This window comes from Rana temporaria, chromosome 4, assembly GCF_905171775.1.
Source record: "Rana temporaria chromosome 4, aRanTem1.1, whole genome shotgun sequence".
NCBI lineage: Eukaryota > Metazoa > Chordata > Amphibia > Anura > Ranidae > Rana > Rana temporaria.
The window spans coordinates 460,552,085-460,575,174 of NC_053492.1; positions in this window are offsets into that span (position 1 = coordinate 460,552,085).

The following is a 23,090-nucleotide window of genomic DNA, read 5'->3' on the forward strand; positions in this document are numbered from 1 at the left end:
AGCGGACACATAGTCTTATAGATACAACCGGCCCTTTGAGGGCAACCATACTGCTAATGCGGCCCCCGATGAATTTGAGTTTGCCACCCCTGCTCTATAGAAAGAGTTTACGGGCCTAAACAATGCGTTAGAACCTGTAGGGACAGAGGATTCCTTCTAAACAGGCTATGAACATAAAAAAACAATAAAAAAACTAAAGGTTAGTGAACTAGAAATCTGAACCCCATGGGGACATAGCTCTATCAGATGTAGGATAAGACCATGGAGTAGCTTGCTGCTGTTGATGATGTGTTATCGGTGGAGTACCCTGCTGCTGTTGAGGATAGGATGCGGAAGGAGTGGCGCGATTCTGAGGAGTATGGAACATTGTTGTTGTAGGATGTTCTTCAATGAATGTATTTATGTTAAGTTCTCCCTTAATGCCTTTATTGAGTAGTTGGACCAAAAAAGGTTCAAAGAACTGATGTTGCTCCTCTGACATCTTCCTTAGCTTGTTTGCAGTAACAATTCCATAGGCATCAGAGTCATCTGTTTTGGATTGCAGAGCAGCCTGTGCAAAGAATTTATTTGTTGAGTCCTTAATATTTTTATGTTTACGGGGCCTGCTTTGTGACATTCTTGTGGGAGATGTAGTCACAGAATTGTTGGTAGGGCTCTCCTAATAAAACATAAAAAATAGTTAATATAAAGTCTATAATTTTTTATTTTATTATTATTATTATTTTAATTAGTGATATTGTTCAGCGGGTCGTTCTCCAGTCTCTCCCATGCATAGCTTCGAGACAAGAGTCCTCACCCTTCTATTGCATTTCAGCAGTATCTAATTCAGCATTTGTTTTTTGTTAGATTCACTTTTATGCATTTAGAGTGCTTTTTAGATTTTGTCAATTTGCTTTACAGAACGTGTTCCATAGGAAAAAAATTAAAATCAAGCACTAAAACTGCAAAGGTGTGAATACAGCCACAGAGAGAACATACATTTTTTTTTATTTTAAATATTTTTTTTATTTTTTTTAACCACTTCCTTACTGGGCACTTAAACCCCTTCCTGACCAGAGGACTTTTTGCGATTCGGCACTGCGTCGCTTTAACTGACAATTGCGCGGTCGTGCGACGTGGCTCCCAAACAAAATTAACGTCCTTTTTTCCCCACAAATAGAGCTTTCTTTTGGTGGTATTTGATCACCTCTGCGGTTTTTATTTTTTGCGCTATAAACAAAAATAGAGCGACAATTTTGAAAAAAAAAAAACATTTTTTTACTTGTTGCTATAATAAATAGCTCAATTTTTTTTTTACGTTTTTTTTTTATCCTCAGTCTAGGCCGATACGTATTCTACATATTTTTAGTAAAAAAAAAAAAAAAATCGCAATAAGCGACTGGTTTGCGCAAAAGTTATAGCCCCTACAAAATAAGGGACACAATTATTTTTTTTTTTTTTTTTTTTTTTACTAGTAATGGCGGCGATCTGCGATTTTTATTGGGACTGCGACGTTATGGCGGACACATGGGACACTTTTGACACATTTTTGGCGCCATTTACATTTATACTGCAATCAGTGCTATAAATATGCACTAATTACTGTATAAATGTGACTGGCAGGGAAGGGGTTAACACTAGGGGGTAAGGAAGGGGTTAAATGTGTAGCCTAATTAGTGTTCTAACTGTGGGGGAAGGGGGGTGACTGGGGGGGTGACCGATCTGTGTCTCTATGTACAAGAGACACAGATCCGTCTTCTCTCTCCCCTGACAGCACCGCTGTCTGCGAGAGCCGGGAATGAGAGATGATCTCATATGTAAACATATGAGATCATCTCTCATTGGCCGCACAGACCGCCTAGGAAACGGCCGCTCCGATTGGCCGTTCACGGCGATCTGTGACTGGCTGTGTCCAAAGGACACGGCCAGCACAGCAGTTCCCAGCTGCACGCTCGGGAGCGCGCGCGGGGAACGTGCAAAGGGGCGGCCGTAAAAAGACGGCCTGTTAGAGATTGGGAGCCGCGCTGAGGCCGTACAAAGTCGTACGGCCGTCAGCTAGTGGTTAAAGTAATGCTTTAACGTCCTATCCCATCTCTGTATTATATGGCATATAGATGTCCTAAAATTAAACATTAAGGACAGATAGAAATAAGAACAAGCTATATCATGACCACATTTCCCATCAGGCCGCGTACACACGGTCGGTCAAAACCGATGGAAACGGACTGAAGGACCGTTTCATCGGTCCAAACCAATGGTGTGTGGGCCCCATCGGTCAGTTATCCTTCGGTCAAAAATTTTAGAACTTGCTTTAAAATTGAACCGATGGACGCCTAACTGATAGGTCAAAACTGACGGTTAGTATGCAAAAGCATCGGTTAAAAACCCGCGCATGCTCAGAATCAAATCGACGCATGCTTGGAAGCATTGAACTTCATTTTTCTCAGCACGTCGTTGTGTTTTACGTCACCGCGTTGGACTCGATCGTTTTTTTAACTGATGGTGTGTAGGCACATCAGACCATCAGTCAGCTTCATCCTTCGGACCGTTCTCATCGGATGGACTGATCGTGTGTACGCGCCCTTAGTGTGTTTGAGGAAGCACTGTAGCACTTCTAATCTAGAAAATTTGCACTATTTGTATTTTGTTGTGTCTCCATTACAATGCATAACGTACACTACATATAAATATATGTGTCTCAATATTTTTGTATTTTTTATAAATTTTGTATTTAGACCCTACTAAAAATCCACACAATAAAAATGTTTTTTTTTTTTTTTCACGATTTATGGTGTCTTTATTCTGTGTGATTATTTATTTAACAAATAACAAATAAATGTTGACATATGTATATGGACAGGGTGTTCCAGTTGCAGACCAAAACATACTGAAATGTGGACTCTGATGGCAACGACAATGAATCGATGCCCTTTTTTTTTTCCATTGTTGGCTATGGTTGCAAAAGGAAATTTTTTATATTTTTATTTGAATTATTTAATTAGTTTGCTATGAAGAGATATATAGGTAGATTCAGAAAGAGTTAGGCCGGCTTATCAGTAGATAAGCCGACCTAACTCAGAATCTACGCCGACTTATGTTTAAGTGTATTCTCAATCAGAGATACACTTAAACATATCTAAGATACGACGGCTTGCGCCGTCCTATCTTAGGTTGCAATATTTCGGATGGCCGCTAGGTGGCGCTTCCATTGCGGTCGAAGTAGAATATGTAAATTTGTAAATACGCCGATTCACGAACGTACGCCCGGCCAACGCAGTACTTTTACGCCGTTTACGTTAGAGATAGGCCGCCTAAAGTTAGAGCTTGGCCCTAGTTGGAATAGTAATGTTAAGTATGGCCGCCGTTCCCGCGTCGAAATTCAAAATTTTTACGTCGTTTGCGCAAGTCGTTCGTGAATCGGAATTTACGTCGTTTACGTCCACGTCGAAATCAATAGGCCCGTGCGGCGTACTTAGCCGCAATGCACACTGGGAAATGTAGGCGCCTGGCGCATGCGCAGTTAAAAAAAAACATCAAAAACGTAAGGTCAAGCCCCATTAACATAAAACACGCCCCCTTACACACATCATTTGAATTAGGCGCCCTTACGCCTGCCCGCTTTAGGCTACGCCTCCGTAACTTAGCAGGAAAGTACATTGTAAATCATGTACTTAATGCCTTAAGCTACGCCGCCGCAAAGTTGCGGCATTGTATGTGAATCTAGGCAATATTCTGTATATAAAACATGGAAATAACTAAATACACATGGTATATGGTTATATTTCAGTAAAAATCATGATGCACATAATAAGTGAGTCTGTACAAATTTAAAGAAAATCCTTTTTCATATATATATCTCATAATATTAATGTAAATATAAACATTTTACAAATATTACACAATACAACAATTTTTTTTTATTTATTCAAAACATTTGTTATTCATTTGGAAATTTTCGTTGGTGCTTATGAAACGGCGTTTTTGAACACTGCTTCCGGGTCGTAGACTATTTCCGGTCATGCGTACTAATGTGTGAGAGATTAATGGAAAACGACCGTCACACCAACCAATAGAATATCGTTCCTTGTCAAACGATACGACACAATTTTTCCATTTTTTCAATCAATCTTTTTCGTTCATAAAATCAATATCGGGTATTACTTGCTGGGCATCAACGAGTAGAAATTTTCGGCCGATATTCTTATTGTGTATTCCTGCCAAAAGAGTCACCCTGGGGCGACCAACTCCCAGGGGACACTGACACCACAGGTTCTTTGCCTTCTTAGCCCATGACAAGACCAGGTCACTAACCATGAGTGAAAGAAAAAATGTTGTGTTATCCAGGGGCGGACTGACAACTCATGGGGCCCCCGGGCAATAGGAGATTATGGGGCCCCCAGGCAATAGGAGAATATGGGGCCCCCGGGCAATAGATTATGGGGCCACACAGTATACACACACACACATACAGTATACATACACAGTATACACACACAGACACACAGTATACATACACAGTATACACACAGTATACACACACAGTATACACACACACACAGTATACACACACAGTATTAACACACACACACAGTATACATACAGTATACACACACAGTATACACACACACACACACACAGTATACACACACACACACAGTATACACACACACACACACACACACACTATACACACAGTATACATACAGTATACACACACAGTATACATACAGTATACACACACACAGTATACACACACAGTATACATACAGTATACACACACAGTATACATACAGTATACACACACAGTATACATACACAGTATACACACACACACACACACACAGTATACACACACACACACACAGTATACACACAGTATACATACACAGTATATACACACACAGTATACACACACACACAGTATACACACACACAGTATACACACACACAGTATATACACACACAGTATATACACACACACAGTATACATACACAGTATACACACACACACACACACCGTATACACACAGTATACATACACATTATACACACAGTATACACACACACACACAGTATACACATACACACACACACTGAAAAGGTACTGGAGAGGCGGGGCAGCTATAATCTTGGGATTTAAAAAAAAAAAACACAGATTTTGACATACTGTCCCTGGTTTTACTGAGGCTGGCAACCCTGATAGGGCCCCCGAGTGGTGAGTGTTATCATTCATATTCTCTGAAAATTGGCAAAGAAATCATAAATTCTGCCATGTAAATTTATGAGCAGAACTGTATATACATGATCCTGCGCATAACTGCTGCCCTGTAGCAATACAACTGCTATAGGGCGGTCAGCAAGTGGTTAAGAATGTGACAGAAAGCAAGTTAATTTTCAAGCATGCTGTTTGTAAGGGGTTAAGGTTTTATAGTTAGGATCCTTCCTTAACTATACATATGGTTGCGAAGGGTTAATAGGTTTTAGAGTGAATATTATTTCAGTCATTTTAGTAGAATTCTAAATGGCCTTGTACACATAGGGCCAGATTCAGAAAGAACTGCGGCGGCGTAACGTATCGTCTTTAAGTTTCACCGCCGCAAGTTTTCCTTGTAAGTGCCTGATTCACAAAGCACTTGAGTATAAACTTGCGGCGGAGTAACGTAAAGACGTCCGGCGCAAGCCCGCCTAATTCAAATGGGGCGTGTACCATTTAAATTAGGCGCGCTCCCGCGCCGGACGTACTGCGCATGCTCCGATTTGAAATTCCCGCCGTGCTTTGCGCGAAGTGACGTAATTTTTTTGAACGACGACGTGCGTAACGTACTCTTGTATTCCCGGACGTCTTACGCCAAAAAAAAATTTGAAATTCGACCCGGGAACGACGGCCATACGTTAACATGGCTCGTCTAAAGTTAAGCCATGTTAAAGCAGGCTTACCTTTGCGACTGGAAAAAACGACTAGCGACGACGTAACGAACGCGAAAACCTTTGTGGATCGCCGTAAAAGCTCATTTGCATACCCGACGCTGGAAAATGAGGCTAACTCCACCCAGCGGCGGCCGAAGTATTGCATCCTAAGATCCGACGGTGTAAGTCAATTACACCTGTCGGATCTTAGGGCTATCTATGCGTAACCTGATTCTATGAATCAGCCGCATAGATACTCTCAGAGATACGACGGCGTATCAGGAGATACCCCGTCGTATCTCTTCTGTGAATCTGGCCCATCGTTTTCTGTAAGGTTTTATCTTTGAGAAAAGATTACACATGCAGCATTTCTTTCTTATTACTAAGAAGATGTATCTTTCTTTTTCTTATTCTCACAGATGTTATGAACTGTGGGAATCTTTTTTGGTAGTTGGTGAGACTAACAATGTTGGATACTTTCTTATCTTATGGTGAGAACATTCTCTCCCTTCTGTAGCTTTCTTTTGCAGGTTATTTCACATACTGGGCCAGATTCATGTAGAGCGGCGCAAATTAAGTTACGGCGCCTTAATTTTGTGACGTAAGCCGTATCCACAGAGCATTTGCGCCCAAATTTGCGCCAGTGAGACGTAAATACAGAGGCGTAAGGCGGGGTTATTGCAAGTGGGAATGAAGTGGGCGTGCCCCATTAAAATGAGCCGTGACCCTATGCAAATAAAGGGCCGGCCGTACTGCGCATGCGCGCACGAATCTGCACCTCACTGGGCATGTGCAGAACTCGGTTCGGCGCAATCAGTGAGATAGGAAAAAGGCCAAGCATACTTAGTTTGAGAATCGCCCTGTGCGTAAATAGCCCCAGACAAACGCACTTCCCTTGTAAAAGTACATCCCTGTGTTTCCCTTCCTAAAGCAAGTGTCTTTTGCTCTGTTGTCTGTGGCTGTTTGTTGGTGAGTGTAGTGTTATATAAGATTTATTGTAGTAGGAGGTTGTAGAAGCTGTGTGTATTTTCTGAGTGTTTTTTGTGTCTGTTTCTTCTGTGTTTTTTGTTTGAATTTGTATTAGCTGTCTGCTTGTGTTTTTGTTTTTTTTTGCTGTCTGATTTTTGTGTGTGTCTGTTCTGTGTCTTTTTGGCTGTCTGTTCTGTGTCTTTTTGTATCTGTTCTGTGTCTTTTTGTCTGTTTGTTCTGTGTGTTTTTGTGTTTGTTTGTTCTGTTTGAATTTTGTGTCTGTTGCTGAGTGCTGTGTTGTGAGATGGCACCTAAGAGAAGGAAATTAAACTTCTCGGTGCGAGAGAAGCACTTGCTGGCCAGGGCTATCACCCAATATGGGAGATTTTTGCATGGCCCTGACAGCCGGGAAGTCCCCCCGGCCAGGAAGAGGGCAAAAATCCAGGAGATAACGGATCGGATCAATGAGGAGGGGGGGGGGGAGACAAGGACCCCCAGTGGGATTAAGAAGAAGATCAATGATCTGAGGAGTTTGGTCCGTGAGAAGATGGCCAAGCAAGCAGCCCATGTCAGGGGCACTGGAGGAGGCCCACCCTGCACCGTAAGGTGGACTGAGGAGGAACTTGCGGTGGCCCGTTGCTTCCACAGCCAGCAAGTGGTGGGCCTGCCTGGCTTTGAATCTGATGATCCTGTGAGGACAGGTAAGTTTTTTTTTATTTCCATCTGGTGAGTAGCATGTGTGGGTGGGGGAAGGGAATATGTGCCAAGTGTGTGGATCCTCCAACCTGTGTATGTTTTGTGTTCTCCACAGATGGCCAGGAGATTGCTGGGCCATCAGGCCAGGAGGTTGCTGGGCCATCAGGCCAGGCTGCACCACCCCCAGGACAACAGGCTGCTGAGGAGCCTCAAGAAAGTCCGGAGTCCCCAGGGCAGGGGAGTGGCCACAACTCCCCTCATGAGGAGGTTCAGGGGGAGGAGGATGAGGGGGGGAGGATGAGGATGACCGGATGGAGATTGCCCGAGAAGTTCTGTTCTGTTGGGATCAGGATTACCTTGCGCCTGACAGCAGTCAGGCCACCATCAGGGGTAGTCCCTCCCACTCCTCCCCCAACAGGGCTGCCCCCCCAGGGGAATCCCCTGCTCCCAGGCCACAAGCCTCATCTGGAGGCAGTCAGGCCACCATCAGGGGTAGTCCCTCCCACTCCTCCCAGGCCACAAGCCTCAACTGCAGGCAGGAAGGCCACCCAGAAGACCAGGGGGGTGGCCAAGTTCCTGCCTGCAAATCTGCAGAGGGACCAGGCTCGTCAGACACAACATCTGGGTCAGGTCATCTGGACTTTGGCCCAGATGGAGGAGAGCCTGGCCTCCATCAAGGAGTCAGTCAGTGAGGTGGGCACAAATTCTTTAGCTTTTATAAATTGCTTTTCTGAGCTGCAGGCCGCCACAACAGGCGTGGCCCTTGAGGTGACTGCCCTGACCAAGGCTGTCCAGGACAACACCCAGGCTCTCCAGGCCAATACAGCAGCCCTCACTCTGGGTCTGACCAGAATCGCCGTGGCCTTGGAGGGCAGGCCAGCAGGTGGGCAGCCACCCGGAGAGGCTCCTCCTTCCCCTGCCTCCCCCCCATGAGTCTCCCCTGAGGGCCCGTGGCCATGCCCGTGGCCGGCCCAGGCGTAGCTCACGCCGCCGCCATTGAGCTTTTGGGTGTACTTTTCTTTATTTTATTTTTTTTTCTGAATTTTTAGTGTGATTCTGATTTGTTTTATGTGTGTGAATGATGTATGAATGTGGGGGTGACATTCCTGGTGAAAAAGGGTGTCACCCTCAGTTTTGGTGGATTAGGGATCCCCAGGACCAGGGAGAAGCGATCCCAGGTCCATGTGAAAGGTGTATGAATGCACAGTGACATAATTGGAGCCGTGGCGTGGCGTTACTGCTCCCTAATACCATGTGGTTTTCTAGGGTCCAATCCAATTAGATGTACATGTGATGTGTCTGTGCTAGACACCACAGTGGGTGTGCATGCATGCATTCTCATTGTGCCATGATTAATGTGTGTGTTTACTGTGCAAAGATGCATTCTGCGAGGCGTCTCCTGACTGCTGTTCCCTCAGAAGTGGGGGTACCCTGGGTTACTAAAGTCACTAGTATAGTTATGAGCATGGATGCCCCTGGCATGTTGGCACACAGATTGTAGTCCGGCAAGTGTGTGCGCTCAGCTCTTCCTTAATGGTGTTGCTTTAGCTGACCTTAAGGCCCCGTACAGACGACCGAACATGTCTGCTGAAACTGGTCCGCGGACCAGTTTCAGCAGACATGTTCGGTCGTCTGTACAGCCGAGCGGACAGGATTCCAGCGTACATTTGCCCGCCGGGCCTTTTTCGAGCGGGCAAATATTTCTAAACATGTTTAGAAACATGCCCGCTGGAATCCTGTCTGTTGGACATGTTCGGTCGTCTGTACAGCCCTACCGTACATGTCCGAGCGGCCGCCATCCCTCGCATGCGTCGAATAACTTTGACGCATGCGTGGAAGCATTGAACTGGCAGGGCCGCGCACGTCGCCGCGTCATCGTTGCGGCGATGGCGCGGCCTCGTCGCCGCGTATCGAGTACAAGCGGATTTTTGTATGATGGTGTGTACAGCCATCATACAGAAATCTCTGGGCAGACATGTACGCTGAAAACGGTCCAGCGGACCGTTTTCATCGTACATGTTTGCCCGTCTGTACGAGGCCTTACACGGCTGGAGCAAAGTTAAGGCACCTTTTATAAAGTGTAACTTTACTCCGGGAAACTAACAGATGCGCACAGGGCGTAGTCTACGCCGCACACACTTAATTTTGTGGATCGCCTTATCTCCTTCATTTGCATCTTTGCCTAGCAAAACAATGGTGTGTCTAGCGTATTTTGCGCTCGAAGAAGCGCCGGTGTAATTGTTTTAGGTAGGACGGAAAAAAATGGTTTTCAGGCGTATTTCGTTTTGAGAATCAGGCGCAAAAATACGCGCGGCGCATTTTTCAATTACGCCGCGCATCTCGAGATACGTCGGCGTAAGTGCTTGGTGAATCTGGCCCACTATGTCTACAGGATACGCTGTTCTGTATTAACCAATCACATATTGCTAACATAATATTTCTTTGTTCACTGCCCAAATTAATGTATTATGTTCCCTCCCCTTTTTATAATGCATATACTCTCAGAGTCTTATCAGTAAAAGTTAGAGAGATGATTTCAACTACAACGCGTGTGTGTCTTGTTGTTTTCCTGTACTGAGATCTCTCTCTCATGGATGATTATCCGAACCAAACACACTGAGACTGCCAAAGGACAACCAGCGCCAGTCTGCCACCCCCACACTGTTGAAATCCACCCATCAGGATGTGATTACAATATTCAGCGTATTTCTCAGCATTGGGCTGATTATATGATGAAAATATTGCACAGTCATGTTGATCAGAGAACTGTTCAACGACTTCCCAGCATGCTTTGCAGGATGCAGGATCCGTCTTTTTGCAGCTCTGCCAATTTCCTCCATCCTGTGCTGCCTAGAAACAGCATCCCCAGGCTGCAGAGGCAGTATAGTGTGACAGTGACAAGGAAGGAGGACAGCGGATTTTGCAGCTTTTGCATACTTCACCCATCCTTCATGCTGCACGTGGATTGCACACCATGCTCCAGTCCCCCCAGATTAACACCCGGACACCCAGATTAACACCCGGACAGCGGATCCTTTGAAGCGGAGCGATGCTTGTGCCGTGCGCTGTGTTTCTGAATAACAGTGGGGTGACTACAATGAGCTATTGATATGAGTGGTGGACTATGGAAAGAATGCCAGTGCTATCATAGAGATGGAATGAGCCTGCTGGGGCTTACATGTATGCATTCCAATCCATACACAAGAATGCCCATTGACAATTATAGGAGCGTGCTAAATACGCTGCATGTGGGTGCAGGGCTCATATTTGCCCTTATTCTTTTTTTTTGTTTCTATTTTTTATCAAAGCGGGAGTTCACCCGAAAATAATTTTTTAACATTAGATTGAGGCTCATTTTGTCTAGGGGAATCGGGTGTTTTTTTTTAAATCGAAGCAGTACTTACCGTTTTAGAGAGCGATCTTCTCCGCCGCTTCCGGGTATGGTCTTCGGGACTTGGCGGTCCTATTTGATTGACAGGCTTCCGACGGTCGCATACATCGCGTCACGAGTACCCGAACGTCGGTGCGGCTCTATACGGCGCCTGCACACCGACGTTCGGCTACTTTCGGAAAATCATGACGCGATAGATGCGACCGTCGGAAGCCTGTCAATCAAATAGGAACGCCCAGTCCCGCAGCCCATACCCGGAAGCGGCGGAGAAGATCGCTCTCCAAAAAGGTAAGTACGGCTTCGATTTAAAAAAAAACACCCGATTCCCCTTGACAAAATGAGCCTCAATCTAATGTTAAAAATTAACTTTTTGGGTGAACCTCCACTTTAACCACTTCAATACCGGCAACTTTCACCCCCTTCCTGCCCAAGCCAAATATTCAGCTTTCAGCGCTGTCACACTTTGAATGACAATTACTCAGTCATGCAACACTGCACCCAAATACATTTTTTTTTTTTTGCGATTTGGTAGTATTTAAAGCGGAGGTCTGCCTAAACAAAAACATTTTTTTTTTTAAAACCAGCAGCTACAAATACTGCAGCTGCTGACTTTTAATAAATGGACACTTACCTGTCCAGGGTGCCCGCGATGTCGGCAGCCGATGCGGCTTCACTTCCTGGTTCCCTACTGCGCATGTGCGAGTCGTGCTGCGCAACCTAACCGGTCCCAGTTTTCTTCTGGGACCTGCATGTTTTCCAGAAGACAGCAGGGGGGACTCCACTTTAATCAAAAAAGCAATCAAAAAATCAAACACCAATAGGGACTGGCATTTATAATTGAAGTGATGTTGAGTTAAATAAAGAGGAGATTAAAGTCTAAAGCCGCGTACACATGAGCGGTTTTCATGACGTGAAAACGTCATTTGCTTCGAGCATTTTTTTTCCCCCGATCGTGTGTATGCAAGGCAGGCTTGAGAGGAACGTAGTTTTTACTAGAACATTAAACATGGTCATGTGTACGCAGCAAAGTCCAATGAGAGCTTTTGGTCGGGATTCCCGACCGTGCGTATGCTCCATCGGACTTTTTCCAACAGAAAAACTGCCGGAAAGAGAAAGAGAGCAGGTTTTCTATTTTCCCGTCTGGAAAAAATCCTAGCGGGAAAACCGTTCATGCAATTTCAACACGCAAAAAAACACGCATGCTCAGATTCAAGTATGAGACGGAAGCGCTCATTCGGGTAAAACTAAAGTTCGAAATGGAGATAGCACATTCGTAACGCTGTAACAGACTGAAAAGCATGAGGCCGAAAAGCGCAAATCGTCTCTCACCAAACTTTTACTAACACGAGCTTAGCAAAAGCACTGTCTCCCTCGGATCTACAGCGACTGCACTTCCAGTGCAATTTCAAGTGTAGTTTGCACTTGTAGTTTACACTTGTAGTGCAAAGTGGATTTGCCTTTAGTAAATAACTCCCAATATCTTTTACTTTTATAGAGACAGCACACGAGGAAAGCAATGGCAAGAACCGGCAAGGCTGTGTACATGTGACCAGCTGTGATTGGACACAGTGTAACGTTACGCCGGATATTATTTGAGAGTTAGGATCTCAACTGCGGAGACTACTCAGTTTCGGACCCAGGTTTCACTCTCTTGTGTGCAGAGAGTTTGGAATCCTACCATCACAGTCTCAGTCAAGATACATGGCGCATATTCCTTCATAGGCGCCAGTGAAAACTCAAACAAATAAGTATAAAGTCCAGGTAGAACTGATACTAGTTAAATGCAGAAGTAGCCGAGCATGCGTGGCATGTAAATAACCTTAACGGCAAAGTCCTCAAAGTAATAGGTAGTATATGTGCACAAAATAACATTTGAGAAGGAGGTACGTAGGCATGCAAGACTTCCGTTTATACTTGGTGACTTAGAATGTAGAAATCATGGCAGGATCCTTATTAGAAGTACCAAACATAGAGAGACTATGGCTGCAGCAATTCCTGGTATAGTTAGCATACATAATTAGCAGGCAGGGAAGTTCATAGGATAGCAATGCATAACAACATCAGGGTACTTGCGATACTGAAGTGAATGATGCAGGCATAAGGTCAGGCTCCAAGGGTCCAGACGGGTAAGGCTGGTGAAGCAGGCAGTGAAGACTCCTGGTCCAGTTCAGGAAGCTGAAGTTCAAAGCAGGTGCGTCTGGATACCCAACCGACAGAGGCGTTGTGTCAGCCAAAATAAAGGAACACTTCCTGGTTAGTGCTAGGAGCTTAAATAGGCCGCCCAGCAGCTTAACAGGAAGTCACAGGCTGATTAGAAAGAAGGAAGTAACTATAGTTGACCTTCAAGTGAGAGACTCTTCAGGAAGAAGGTCTGGGAAGGAAGTAACGGATGAGAGTTAACTGGGAAAGAAGCACAATTGTATTTAGTGCAAAAATTGTTTGTGAGACGTTACACACAGCTAAACACATGGTAAAGGACCGCTGTTATTGGCCCTTTACTGCGAACTGTGATCAGCTGTGTCACACAACTGTCACAGAGCACACCCAATGGGCTTCAGGAGACGAGCAACTGTTGCTCTCAGCCTTTTCCAGATCTCCATTTTTTTTTTTTTTTACTACTGCTGTGACCCAACTTGCTTTTAGAGGGTGGCTACGTTCATTCTTCATGGTCCCACTGTATATACCACCATGTCTTGCTCACTCCCAACATGGACTATGGGATTTGTAGTGTGCATAAAGCAGTGCACACGACTGGAACAAATGTTCACTGCTTGTTCCAAACAAATGGATGTGAGAGGGGAAAAGGAGAGGTTCGAGAGGTCACAGAGCGGTTACAAGGAGGCTGAAATAAGAAATGATTTCATGGAAAGTAGATGACATGGCCATTCAATAGTGGATGTGTATTTTGTTTAGGATTATTGTTTAGTGCAACAAAGATGTATCACAGACATTTGTACGGCAGTTTTTTTTAGTCATGACACAACAGCAACAAGATATTAAGAGATACAGATGTAGTTGTGAAGGCGCAATATGTGTATAGTAGATTAATTCTAGGAGTAAGGGGCAGGTTTCATGTCCAGGCGAGGTCGTCTGTAGCATGGGATTCAAAGGTAAGATAACAATGGGGTGTTTCCAACAACCTCGCCTTAAAGTGACACTATAATATGTTTTTATATATACTGTGTGTATATACATTATATTGTCAAAGTTATGGGACACTTGCCTTTTCATGAACTTTAGTGGCATCCCAGTCTTAGTCCGTAGGGTTCAATATTGAGTTGGCCCACCCTTTGCAACTATAAGAGCTTCAGCACTTCTGGGAAGGCCGTCCACAAGGTTTAGGAGTGTGTCTATGGGAATGTTTGACCATTCTTCCAGAAGTGCATTTGTGAGGTCAGGCATGGATGTTGGATGAGAAGGCCTGGCTCACAGTCTCCGCTCTAATTCATCCCAAAGGTGTTTCTATCGGGTTGGGGGTCAAGACTCTGTGCAGGCCAGTCAAGTTTCTCCACCCAAACTCTCTCATCCATGTCTTTATGGACCTTGCTTTGTGCACTGGTGTGCAGTCATGTTGGAACAGGAAGGGGCCGTCCCCAAACTGTTCCCACAAAGTTAGGAGCATGAAATTGTCCAAAAATGTCTTGGTATGCTGACGCCTTAAGGCCCCTTTCACACTGGGGCGGGGGCGGCGTCGGCGGTAAAGCGTTGCTATTTTTAGCAGCGCTTTACTGCCAATTTCGTGGCGCTATTCGCCGGCTAGCAGGGGCGGTTTTACCTCCCGCTAGTGACCGAGAAAGGGTTAAAAACCACTGCAAAGCTCCTCTGCAGAGGCGCATTGCCGGCGGTATAGCTGCGGTGTCCCATTGATTTCAATGGGCGGAAGTGGTGGAGGAGCGGTATACACACCTCCTTTTTTTACCGTCCTGCTAGCGCTCCGCTCCAGTGTGAAAGTCCTCGGGGGTTTCACACTGGAGACACAGCAGCGGCTGTTTAGGGTCGGATTGCAGGCGCTATTTTTAGCGCAATAGCACCCGCAAAGCGACCCAGTGTGAAAGAGATCTAAAAGTTCCCTTTCCTGGAACTACTGGAGCCCAACCTGAAAAACAACCCCACACCATAATCCTCCCTCAAACAAATGATTTGGACCAGTGCACAAAGCAAGGTCCATAAAGAGATGGATGAGCGAGTTTGGAGTGGAGGAACTTGACCGGCCTGCACAGAGTTCTGACCTCATCCCAATAGAACACCTTTGGGGTGAATTAGAGCAGAGACTGTGAGCCAGGCCTTCTCGTCCAACATCAGTGCCTGACCTCACAAATGTGCTTCTGGAAGAATGGTCAAACATCCCCATAGACACTCCTAAACCTTGTGGACGGCCTTCCCAGAAGAGTTGAGGCTGTTACATCTGCAAAGGGTGGGCCAAGTCAAGATTGAACCCTATGGACTAAGATTGGGATGCCATTAAAGTTCATGTGCGTGTAAAGGCAGGCGTACCAATACTTTTGACAATATAGTGCATATCACATGGGAGGTCAACTAGCCACAGCGCTAAGAACCCCTAGCAACCTCCTGATGTACCCTGGTTGAGAATAGCTGGTCTAAGGGAAAGAGCTAATACCATGAGGCCTTGTGGTTATTGAAGGTGTTTAATTTTATTTTTACCATATTAGCAGTGGCGGTTCGTCCATAGAGGGCGCTGGAGCGCCGCACCCTCTGGCTTCCGCCCGCCACTGAGTCTAATAACATACATTCATGCATTGTTATTGTTGCCAGCTGCCACTGGTCTATTCAGATGGCCGGAAATTGAGCGCCGGCCACCTGAATTACGGCAGCTGGTTGGAAGTGCCTATCAGAGCCAGCGGCTACAGCCCTCGGCTCCCGGATGTCCTATCCTCGGAACGCACGGGGGGTTGCGTTCCTTGGTTAAGACTGACAGCCGTCTCAGCCAATCAGGTTCCCCGATTCTGGTTATCGGTAACCTGATTGGCTGAAGCGTCACCAAGGCGGGAGAAGAGGACATCGAGGGATGTGGAAGGAGTAAGGTAAGTGCATTTTACAGGGCACAGCGGCGACAATGGGCACAGAGGCGACAAAGGGCACAGTGGCATCAATGGGCACAGTGGTGACAAAGGGCATAGTGGCATCAATGGGCACAGTGGCGACAAAGGGCACAGTGGTGACAAAGGGCACAGTGGCAACAATGGGCACAGTGGCGACAATTAAAGGTCACAGTCGTGACAATTGGCACAGTGGCGACAATTGAGGGGCACAGTGGCTGCATTTGATGGCATGGCACAGTGGTGACAATTGATGGCACAGTGGCTGTGTTTGATGGCATGGCACAGTGACTGCGTTTGATGGCATGGCACAGTGACTGCGTTTGATGGCATGGCACAGTGACTGCAATTGATGGCATGGCACAGTGACTGCGTTTGATGGCATGGCACAGTGGTGCGAATTGATGGCATGGTGACTGCATTTGATGGCATGGCACAGTGGTGATAATTGATGGCACAGTGACTGCGTTTGATGGCATGGCACAGTGGTGCGAATTGATGGCATGGTGACTGCATTTGATGGCATGGCACAGTGGTGATAATTGATGGCACAGTGACTGTGTTTGATGGCATGGCACAGTGGCTGCATTTGATGGGCACAGTGAGGCTGCAATTTTTTTCTTTTTTTTTCGTTTGCGCCCCCCCCAAAAAATTTTGAGCACCAGCCGCCACTGCATATTAGTAATATTATCTTTATGGTTTATCCATCATATTTGTATAAGAAATGCAGTCTTTTTTATTTTATTTGTAATTTGACATTTAATGCTAATACATGTATAAAAATGAGAGTAAAATGAAACCTGCAGGCACATTCTGGGTGACTCATCGGTTTTTAGATGACAGAATTGGTTAGGAAGTTCTCACACTCATTTATTGCAAAGAAATCCAACATCATTCGGATGTATTTTTTCCTCTACTAGCCGGATATATAATGGAATGTTGGAACACTGTCTACACTACAGATAGACACAATAGGGCTATTTATAGAAGTGACCACAGTAAAAGGGGTATAGTTTGAGCAGACAAGGTCACTGATTGGTTATGACTTTTGACCCAAATTTAGAATGGAATGTCAGGAGCTACATTTGGTAGAGAGATGTCGGTGAACTTTCTAGTGTGGTTTTGAATACCAGTATACAGTGGAACCTCGGTTTAAAAGTAACTTGGTTTGAGAGCATTTTGATTTGCGAGCAACTCGGTTTGCGAGTGTTGACTCACAAGACGAGCAGAATTCAAGCTAAATAGGCCTGAAGTACCTAATTTGGCCTGAGGTACGGGGGGCGCAGAAGCCGAGCAGAGCCGAAAATAGGCCAGCAGTACCTCATTTGGCCTGAGGTACGGGGCGCAGGAGCCGAGAAAAGATGACCATTGGCCTGCAGTACCTCATTTGGCCTGAGGTACGGGGGGCGCAGGAGCCGAGAAAAGCAGATCATTGGCCTGCAGTACCTCATTAGGCCTGAGGTACGGGGGCGCAGGAAATGAGCCAAAGTGTCCTCGGGCCTTTTTCGGTCGTTTACGTCGCTCTCTGGCGCCCCCCACCTCTGACCGCATTCGGTATTGCATCCCATTGAAGTCAATGCGGAACAAATTATTTTCGTTTCCATTGACTTCAATGGGAAAACTTGCTTTGGATTACGAGCATACTCCTGGAACGGATTATGCTCGTAATCTGTAAGAGCACTGGTGAACGGAGTGAACCACAACTGCAGTTAGCAAGGATTTCAATGCGCTTCTTTATGTGACAACTCAGTATTGGGCTCCAGGCGTCACTCCTCACAAACAGGAGTTTGGGGAATCTCTACATCATCACTCTGTCACATAAAGAAAGGCGTTGAGCTACTAAGGATAGACGCATTACAACATGCAACCAGAGCTTAGCGTTTAAAATTATATAATATACTTTAAATATCAAGATTGCAATACACCTCTATATGCAAGTGATTATCAGTACGGGACCCCAGGCGTCACTCCACACAAACCGGAGTTTGGGGGTTCTCTACATCATATCACTTTGAGCATATAGGGATGTATTAGGCCACTAAGGGAGATGTTATATAATACCATCAACCCTTAGCATAGAAAAGAGCGAACATGTTCAAAGAATTAGGACAAGGCCTATAAGGGATTTGTACTTATGTCAAGCTCGTAGTAAGTAGGAGTTGTAGTAACAACTAGTAATTGCGTATGAGAGGGAGTATAGCTCAGGTAATAGTACAGTAGCTGCATATATGAGGTGAATATTGCACATGTAATAGTAGTTGCATATGAGAGGCAATATAGCTCAGATAATTTGACGGTAGCTGACCCTTTAAGTATTCCTTAGCAAACAGTCCTTAGCACAGCAGTATATCCCAATTAGTATGTTGATATCCACAAAGAATATTAAGTAACAACAATTTTATTAGATGGAACATAAGCAGCAACTCATCCTATAGGACTACAAGTGATACTATAGCTACTTATCCGTTTGCAGGCTTCAATGTAGGAAATTAGGGATTCCGTAGTGTAGGGTGTTCAGCAAGAAGGCCTCCAAGGTTACCTTGCGGGTACGCTCCTGGGGTCCTGTATTCGGCGTCCATAGCCGCCAACTTCGGGACTTGGCCCTGCCCCCCCCGGCCCTCTCGTCATTGGAGTTGATTGACAGCAGCACGAGCCAATGGCTGCGCTAGTATCAATCTATCCAATGAAGAACCGAGAAGCCCGGGACGAGAAGCCAGCACGTTCTCGAAGCCAGCACATTTTCGAGGGCTCAGGTAAGTAAACAGAGGGGCTGGGGGGCCTATAAGCATCGGATGTTTTTTCACCTTAAAGCGGGGGTTCACCCCAAAATTTTTTTTAACATGACATGACAAGAAACTAGATATCCCACAATCCCTAATGCCACGTACACACGATCATTTTTCGGCATGTAAAAAACAACGTTTTTTAAAAATGTCATTTGAAATGATCGTGTGTGGGCTTCACATCATTTTTCCGGTTCTGAAAAACGACAAAAAAAGAATTCGAACATGCTGCATTTTTTAACGACGTTTTAAACAATGTCGTTTTTCGGGTTGTAAAAAATGATCGTGTGTGGGCTAAAACGACGTGAAAAACCAGCGCATGCTCAGAAGCAAGTTATGAGACGGGAGCGCTCGTTCTGGTAAAACTACCGTTCATAATGGAGTAAGCACATTCATCACGCTGTAACAGACAGAAAAGCGCGAATCGTCTTTTACTAACACGGAATCAGCTAAAGCAGCCCCAAGGGTGGCGTCATCCGCATGGAACTTCCCCTTTATAGTGCCGTCGTACGTGTTGTACGTCACTCACCGCGCTTTGCTAGAGCATTTTTTTAAAAGGATGGTGTGTGGGCAACGTCGTTTTAATGATGAAGTTGGAAAAACATCATTTTTTCTAAATGCTGAAAAACTTTGTTTTTTTCATGCCGAAAAATGATCGTGTGTACGCAGCATAAGTCTCTCAGCCTAAAATGCTCTGCAGGTGAGAGCTAAACAGTAATTAGATCTGACATATCCACAATATATGTTTTATCACATTAGCAATCCCATATTTGTGATGCAACAGAGAGTAGATGGACACTGTGTAACCCAAACAAGAAGTTGCCTGTACCCAAGGGCAAGCTATGTGAAAGAATACATGGACATAGGGAAAATCGATCGGCTATGACACTACAGACTGTGGCCTATTATTGCAAAGTAAGGCAAACAAACAACACAGGGAATATAACTACACTAATACCGAATTAAAACAATGAAAACATATGAGCATGTACAATGCCTTTAATTGTAATTTTTCATCATGCTTGTCACTTAGGGTAGGCTGTAAGGCTGCACAAATCAGGACTTTACCAAGAAACAGATTGCATTTGCAGTCCCAGGGGCATCGTACAGCTAAAACCCTGAGACAAGAAGATATATTTGAAACTGATTCATTTTAGTAACAGATCTTCCAGACAAGTGCTGTATTTAAGGAATGAGGTCAGTGCTGGTTCCAGAAGCTCGAATGATTCAGCAAGATAAAATCCCACTTGTTTCTCGACTCATACTGGTGAGTCTATCTCAGTATACAGCATGTAGCCATTTCCTGAGACTATCTTCTCTACATTATACAGCGTGTGGGGCGTGTGCATTTTTACCTGAATTCCCAGACAGCTATGACCAGAATGCTGTAAATGTAGTTATGTATTCAATTGAAAAAAACAAACATTAAATTAATTTTTATATGCAACAAACAATATGATTTTCAATTAATGCCGGTATTAAACCCAAAACCCAAAATGTAATTTTTTCCCCACAATTTTTTTTGCGCTATAAACAAAAGAAGAGCGACAATTTTGAAAAAAATGCAATATTTTTTACTTTTTGCTATAACAAATATTCCCCAAAAATATATAAAAAACACCTTTTCCTCAGTTTAGGCCGATACGTATTCTTCTACATATTTTTGGTAAAAGAATTGCATTAAGCGTATATTGATTGGTTTGCCCAAAAGTTATAGCGGCTACAAAATAGGGGATAGATTTATAGCATTTTTTAATTTATTTTTTATTAGTAATGGCGGCGATCAGAGTTTAACCACTTAACCCCCGGACCATATTGCTGCCCAAAGACCAGAGCACTTTTTGCGATTCAGGACTGCGCCGCTTTAACTGACAATTGCGTGGTCGTGCGACGTGGCTCCCAAACAAAATTGGCGTCCTTTTTTTCCCACAAATAGAGCTTTCTTTTGGTGGTATTTGATCACCTCTGCGGTTTTTATTTTTTGCGCTATAAACAAAAATAGAGCGCCAATTTTGAAAAAAATTAATATTTTTTACTTTTTGCTGTAATAAATATCCCCCAAAAATATATAAAAAACTTTTTGTTTCCCTCAGTTTAGGCCGATACATATTCTTCTACATATTTTTCGTAAAAAAAAATCGCAATAAGCGTTTATTGATTGGTTTGCGCAAAAGTTATAGCGTTTACAAAATAGGGGGTATTTTTATGGCATTTGTATTCATATATTTTTTTTACTAGTAATGGCGGCGATCAGCGATTTTTTTTCGGTACTGCGACATTATGGCGGACACTTCGGACACTTTTGACACATTTTTGGGACCATTGAAATTTTTTAGCGATCAGTGCTATAAAAATGCATTGGATTACTATAAAAATGCCACTGGCAGTGAAGGGGTTAACACTAGGGGGCAGGGAAGGGGTTAAGTATGTCCCTGGGTGTGTTCTTACTGTGGGGGGTGGCCTCACTAGGGGAAACACTGATCCTCTGTTCATACATTGTATGAACAGAAGATCAGCATTTCCCCTGCTGACAGGACCGAGAGCTGTGTGTTTACACACACAGCTTCCGGTCCCCGCTCTGTAACGAGCGATCGCGTGTGCCCGGCGGCGATCGAGCCCACCGGGCACACGCACGGGAGTCGGGGGCGAGCGGGAGCCGCTCGAAAAGCGCACGTATAGCTACGGGCTCTCTCCCAGGAGAGCCGACCTGCCGCCGTATAATGACGGTGGCTGGTCGGCTAGTAGTTAATCGTGACTGCGATATTGTGGTGGACACATCGGACACTTTTGACACTATTTTGGGACCATTCACATTTATACAGCGATTAGTGCTATAAATATGCAAGGGGTTAACACTAGGGGGCGATCAAGGGGTTATTTGTGTACCCTAGGGAGTGATTCTAGCTGTAGGGGGAGGGGACTGACTGGGGGAGGTGACCGATCCGTGTCCCTATGTACAAGGGACACATCATCGCTCTCCTCTCCCTGACAGGACGTGGATCCACGGTCCTGCTCATTTACTGGGTAATCCCGGGTGCCCGGCGGACATCGCGGACGACTGGCACGAGCATCGGGTCCCCAGTGACGCGGCGCGCACTCCCTAGTGGCTCGGAAAGGCAAAGACGTCATATGACGTCCGCCCAGAAAGAGAGGCTTATCGTCCCACCGTTATATGACGGCGGGCGGTAAGCTAGTGGTTAAAGTGGAGGTAAACCCTTTTTTGTACTTGTACTTACAGGTAAGCCTATAATAAGGCTTACCTGTAGGTACAGTGAAAATCTCTTAAACCTGCATGGTTTGAGAGATTATCACACTGCATGCAGCCGGTGATGTTACCGACGTATGCGCTCTGCCGTCCTTTCAGATCCCCGTGCCCCGGTCCATGACTTCCACGCGAGAGTGATGTCCCGTTGCAGCGTGGCCAATCAGACAGCTGCAGGACCTAAACCCAGAAGGAAGACCAAGTGAAGATCGAATTCCAGTCAGCGGTGACAGCGTGCCACTGGACGGTTTTGTTCTAAGGTAAGTATTTCATAATCTGCTGGTATGTGATGCGATGTGATCTGAAAACCGATTTGGGGGTGTCATTAACTTTACATTGACACCCACAGCGGTTTACAGATGTCATTGTGAACCGCCTGCAAATCAAGTATGATGCGGGAACCCACACAGGAATCGCAGGGTTTTCCGCATTGCACCAGTCCCTTTGAGACGAAACATCGGGAGGCGACGTTCTGACGTCACCGCACTACACGCTGAGGACGAATCTACGTTCTGCTGAGCTGGCCAGCTTCTTATGTTTTTATGCTGTTTATTGTCTACATTAATGTAAGTGTATCTGTTTATCTCGCTATTAAAAGTATTACGGTTTTACACTATGTGAGTTTCCTTTGCTTTATGGAAGCTTTGAAATCCCATTGATGATCACCGAGGACCATACCATCAAGGACGCTCTGGTTGCTGTGCTGGATTGTTTCATTCCCTGCATTGTCTGATCCCCTTTTGGGATCGCAGGCTCTGGTAAGGGTCAGTGTGTGCATTGGTGGTGGTTATCTGTCTATCTGTCACAACTGTCCGTCAATCACCAGTTGCTGCTCTTTATTTTTTGGTGTTTTTGTTACGGATTTACACTATGTGAGTTTATCTTTTGTTTTTGGATGCTCCGCATTATTACCGGTGATTACTGAGGACCTCGTTTACATCATGCAGGACGTTCTGGTTATTGCCATTTGATTGTGATATTCTCTGCATTATCGGATCCCTATAGGGATCGCAGACTCTGGTAAGGGTCAGTGTTTTTCATTGGTG